The sequence below is a fragment of the Rousettus aegyptiacus genome, unplaced genomic scaffold, assembly GCF_014176215.1.
Source record: "Rousettus aegyptiacus isolate mRouAeg1 unplaced genomic scaffold, mRouAeg1.p scaffold_m13_p_16, whole genome shotgun sequence".
NCBI lineage: Eukaryota > Metazoa > Chordata > Mammalia > Chiroptera > Pteropodidae > Rousettus > Rousettus aegyptiacus.
In genome coordinates this window covers 19,230,571-19,236,036 of record NW_023416291.1, presented here as the reverse complement: position 1 = coordinate 19,236,036, position 5,466 = coordinate 19,230,571, and the positions used below count along the sequence as shown (strand labels likewise).

At 39.8% G+C, this 5,466-nt stretch overlaps 1 pseudogene; it reads left to right on the top strand.

Moving 5' to 3' along the window:
- The first annotated feature begins 1,288 nt into the window (after positions 1 to 1,288).
- Positions 1,289 to 1,407, top strand: LOC118612724 (annotated as a pseudogene).
- Positions 1,408 to 5,466: the final 4,059 nt, after the last annotated feature.

Below are 5,466 nucleotides of genomic sequence, written 5' to 3'. Positions count from 1 at the left end.
TCATGTTTACAGATTAGAGAACATAATATTGTAAGGATATCAGTTTCTTCAAAATTGATCCGGAGATTCAATGTAAACCTCAAAAATATCCTAACAGTTCTGTTTGCTTGTTTGTTTGTTTGTTTGTTTTTAATGGTGGAACTTGATAAATGAATTTAAATGATATATGGAAATACAAAAAGCCAAAGACCTAGGATAGCTAGAATAATCATGAAGAAGAACAAAGTTGAAAAACTCACACTAGATATCACAAGTTATTATGATGCTAAAGGCAACCACCTCACACTCATTAGGATGACTACTACATTAAAAAAAAATAACAAATGTTGGCGAGGATGTGGAGAAATTAGAAGTCTTTCGTATTGTTGGTGGGATTGAAAAATGGTGCAGCCACTATAGAAGACGATATGGCGATTCCTCACAAAATTATGAAGAGAATTACCATATAATGCGGCAATCCTACTTCCAGGTATATGCCCAAAAGAACTGAAAGCAGGGTGTTGAAGAGATATTTGCACACCCACGCTCACAGCAGCGTTATTTACAATAGCCACAGGTGGAGGCAACTCAAGTGTCTACCGACAGATGCGGAGAAACAAAGTATGGTGTACACGTAAAACGGAATGTTATTCGACCATATAAATGAAGGAAATTCCGACACACACTACGCCATGGATAAACCTTATAACATTAAGTGAAATAAGTCGGTCACGAAAAGACAAATACAGTATGATTCTACCTAGAGCAGTCAAATTCATAGGAAGGTAGAATGGTGGTTGCCGGGGGAAGGAGAAGGGAAAATGGAGTTTTTGTTTAATGGGCATAGAGTTTTAATTTGGCAACATGAAAAGAGTTCTAGAGATTGGTTACACAATGATGTGACACTACTAAACTATACACTTAAAAATGGTTAACATGACAAATTTTATATTATGCATATTTTATGACAATTTTAAAAACAAGTAAAGGCAAAATGAATGTGGTAATTGACAGCAGTAGAGTGGTTACCATTAGAAAGGGACAAGCGACCAGGAGTCATGAGGGGAGTTTTGGGGATTCTGGGAATGCTCTGTTTCCTGATCTGAGAAGTAAGAACATGATGTTTTCATGTTTGAAAATTAATCAAATCATATACTGTGATTTGTATGCTTTTCTACATGTTTCAATCAACTCGACAACAAAAAGTATTTTAAAGTTAAGTCAAAGTAGAACATAGAAGAATAGGCAGAGATTTGAGGGTGGGGGGAGATGGATAATGAGCTTATCTAATATCAAAATATAATCTATTGTCTATGGCCGTGCTACCCTGAACAAGCCTGATCCGGTCTGATCTTAGAAAATAAGCAGTGTCGGGCCTGGTTAATACTTGGATGGGAGACCGCCTAGGAAGACCAGGTACTATAGGCATAAAAAATAATTTAAAAAAATAATAAATAAATAAATAAATAAATAAATAAATAAATAAATAAATAAAGGATTGTAAGATGACAAGGTCCTTGTAATCTGTGAGATCAACCAAGAGTTATCTCACCTAAAAAAATATATATATATTATATATATTTTTATATATACATCTATTAAAAGAGTGTGGTTACTGGCACAGAAGTAGCCGATCAAATCAATGAATGAAAATAGCGTGTAAAAACAGGACTGTGTAATAAAGGAAAATACAATATGTGTTCAGAGAGGCATTTCAAATCAAAAGGAGAAAAGATATTAATGATATCACGATAACTGGTAAATTACTTGGATGTCAAGGAGTTAAATCTCTATCGTTTGCCTTACCCCCAAAAAAGATTCTGGTAGAACAAAGATTTCCTTTTTTAAAAAAAAAAAAAAAAAAAAAAAAAAAAAAAAAAAAAAAAAAAACCATAAATAAACCATAAATATAGTATAATAATAATATGTCATGGTTAAAACATTTTAAATCACAGTTCCTCAAAATACTAATAAGTTTTACCTCATTAAAAATAAACAACTTCTATACTAGCAAAACAGAAAGTCAAATAATATATTCTAAAAATATACAACAAAGGGCTTATATATCTAACACATAAAGAAATTTTACAATTAAAAGAAAAGAAGTAGTAACACCCTTTTAGAAAAATGGACAAAGGACACAGGAAGCTACTTCACTGAAAACAAAAAAGCAAGTTGCCAGTAAATACACAAAAATGTGTTTACTATCACAGGTAATCAAAGAAATGCAAATTAAAACATGTGTATGTATATGTCTGTGTGTGTATGTGTGTACACATACAGACTGGCCATGTTTAAAAAGCATCTCAGAGCCTGGTGTTGGCAAGCATACGAGGAAGTGGCCACAGCTGAACTCTGATTATAAACTTCAGGGCAAAACAACAATCGGAATCAAAATTTAAAATACATTTTCCCTTCGATGCAGCAATTTACTATCTATAAATTTACTTTTTAGTAAATAATCATCCAAAAACCCCCCAAAAGTGCCTATTGCAGTATAGTTTATAACAATAAAATATTTTAAAAAGCTAAATGTATATCAAATCAAATAAATTATAATACAATAAAATGCAAAGTAGTTATGAGAAATGGCTATAGTTAGTGTTATATATTGATGAGTAAAAAAAGGCAGTAACATAAAAATAAGCATAATATTATCCCCTTGCTGTAAATTTATTTCTAGTACACGTGTGTGTGCACACACACACACACACACACACACACACACACACACCTGGAAAAATGTTCACCAAATTTTAAGTCATTATCTCAGGCTGGTAGAGTTCAACTTTCTAATACTTTTCTTAATGTTTGAATTTTTTCCTATGAGTAATACATTGTTTTATGATAAGAAACAACAATGTTCTCTTTTGAAAAATAGAAGGTAAAGAGACAATAATCTGAACGATCTGGTCTGTTTTAGTCACAGGCAACACCACATTCACATTCCTGTGCTGCTTGTCATGTTTCCCACGGGTCCCACTAACCTCCCATTAAAACTGCCAGTCGGACTGAGAAGTAAAGGGTGGGGGTGGGGCGGCTTGGGGTTTAAAGTCTTTGCTGAACTTACACGGAGTGGAACACTCAAAGAGAACTCCACCACCAGCACCACCAGCACCACCACCACCACCACGACTGGAAGGCCTTCTTGGCACCGTGCACGTTGCAAAAGGTTAAGATGCTTTTCTTCAGCTGAGATGTTTGCCTTCCCCCAGGAGCCCACAGCTGAGCCTCTGCCTCTCACACCCTCTGGAGCAGGAAGTCTGATGCCTGGGGGTCCCCATGGCCCCAGCTTGTTTTTCCGCATTTGGAGTTGTTCAGCTGATGGCTGGGTGCTTTGCATTTCTGTAGGTCTTTCACTAGGAATGTAAGAGTTGGGAGCCATTAATCCTCTCTGTAAACTCCGGAGGCCCACAGGGGCCAGCAGGAGTCTGGCTGGTTTGGGCTTTAGGGCAGATATAATGTTCTAAGTGATATACAGAGTGTTCTACCAAAAGAGGTCTGAAAATGTTCAGTCCTGCCTATAATCTCTCTTCTACCATGTTGGCAAATCCTACAGAAATATCATAATTTTCATTTTAATCGGCAGCTAGGCGATAGATGGTAACTCAGCAGAAGGAGGCGAGCAAGAGAAGAGAGGAAACATTTAGAATCTGGGCTCCACAAGACATAGCTTCCAAGAACCACACTGTTCTGATCCAGGGCTGAGCACGCCGCTGAAATAGGAACTTGAAGAACTGGAAATGCTGACTTTCTCTCAAGTGGCTCCCGCTCGTACAGACGTTGCATTGCGTTCGGTGGTCTTTTCAAGGGGCAAAGTGTGATTGAATTCCTACCTTCACTGGTTACCGTTTTGAGAACTGGAGATGCTCAGAGGATTGGCCAGAAAGTCTCGAAAATGGGCACTAGGACCTACCTGCAAGGAACTCTCTTCCCTGAGCTGCAAGCAAAGCCTTTCCTTAGAAGGCAGCCCGGCCAGTCAGCCCAGGGTCACGTGGATTCCCCATGCCACCGTCCCACTCGTGCGGGGTACCTCCCGATAATCTGGAAGTTTGGTTATAAGCCAAGAAGAACACTTACATAACCCTGAAAGTTTAAACTTGGGAAAACAGACATGCATATCCAAACAAGAGCTGGTGAAAAGGAGCAAACCGCAGCCCTGGGTCCTGTTTCAATAAAAAATGTATTAATTGTTACATCTTACCTGTATTCCTGGCTGCCCAAATGGCCATGTCATCCAATTAATTAAAAAGCCCTTGCTGCCTTTTACGGCCCTTCGAATGTCATCACCTGTGTGCAAATATAACTGAAAATTCTTATGAATGTCCATTGAACTCATTTTTGCACCTTTCTTATAACCCACACTGAGGGCCACATCTCCCAGCCCCAAGGAGCGCAGATGGCTCCTTCCTGGAGCCTGTGTGCCTTGGAGGGTCAAAGTCACTGAATAAGCACACCTTTCCCTCCTCTTTACAGGAGTCTAGAAGCAGAGGCAGGGGGCAGAGAGCTCAGTAATGGCCGAAATGGGAAAGTGGGGGACAAACTGAGAGAGAAGGACCCAGGTCTCAGTGACACGACCCAGCCCCCAGAATCTAACATTGGGCTCTGTGCTTCTGTCTTCCACACCTCTTGGCTGCCAGGAAGCTCCACAGAGAGCTGCAGGGCCAGCCAGGCCAGGGGACAGTCAGGCAGTGGCAAGGCTGGCAGCTTTTTCAAGTGGATGCAGAGAGAAGGAAAGGAAATGCACACTCGGGGCTGCGAGGAAGGGAGACTGGGCCTTGGGCTAATCTCTGTGAGAACTATTCGCTTGGGGAGACACGGGCAGGAGTCCAGGAGCCAGGGCTCTGAGTGCCGTCCCATGAGAGAGAGAATTCCGCGGCCCCACCTTGCCCTGCTCAGTGGTAGACAGCTAGGAACCAGGAGTGGCACTGTCCCAGGGAGCACCACCCCCCTCCAAAAATGGGCAGCAACTCTCCCCAGTCCTGTTGGTACAGCTGACTCCAGGCCCTACCACCCCTGGATTCTGTCTGGAAGACTTCTGGAAGGGAAGGCGGGGGTTAGCTCAGTGCCGGTTAGTGAGTTTCTCTTCATCAAAATGAGAAAAATAAGGACGATGCACTGAGATTTTTAAAAAGCTAAATGTATTCAAAGGTCGTTCTAATTCCATGTCCAGCCTAATGTTTCGAGTCATTTTATTGATGGTACCAGTAGGTGATTATTGTTGTTTTTAATGTCCTCACTGGCCAACTTGTCCATTTTTTTTTTCCTTTTGATTTTATTGGCCCATGAAAACACAAACTTCAGAGCAGAAAAGCAACACAGGGCATGGTTTTTTGTTGCTCTTTTTTTATTTTTTTTTTTTTTGCCCTTTTCTTCGGTGATTTTTCTACCTGTGTCTTATTTCACAGTATGATTGTTTAACATTCATTTCATTCAGTTGTTTAACAAACATTAAATAGGCATCTACTATGTGTTGGATAAAGATTT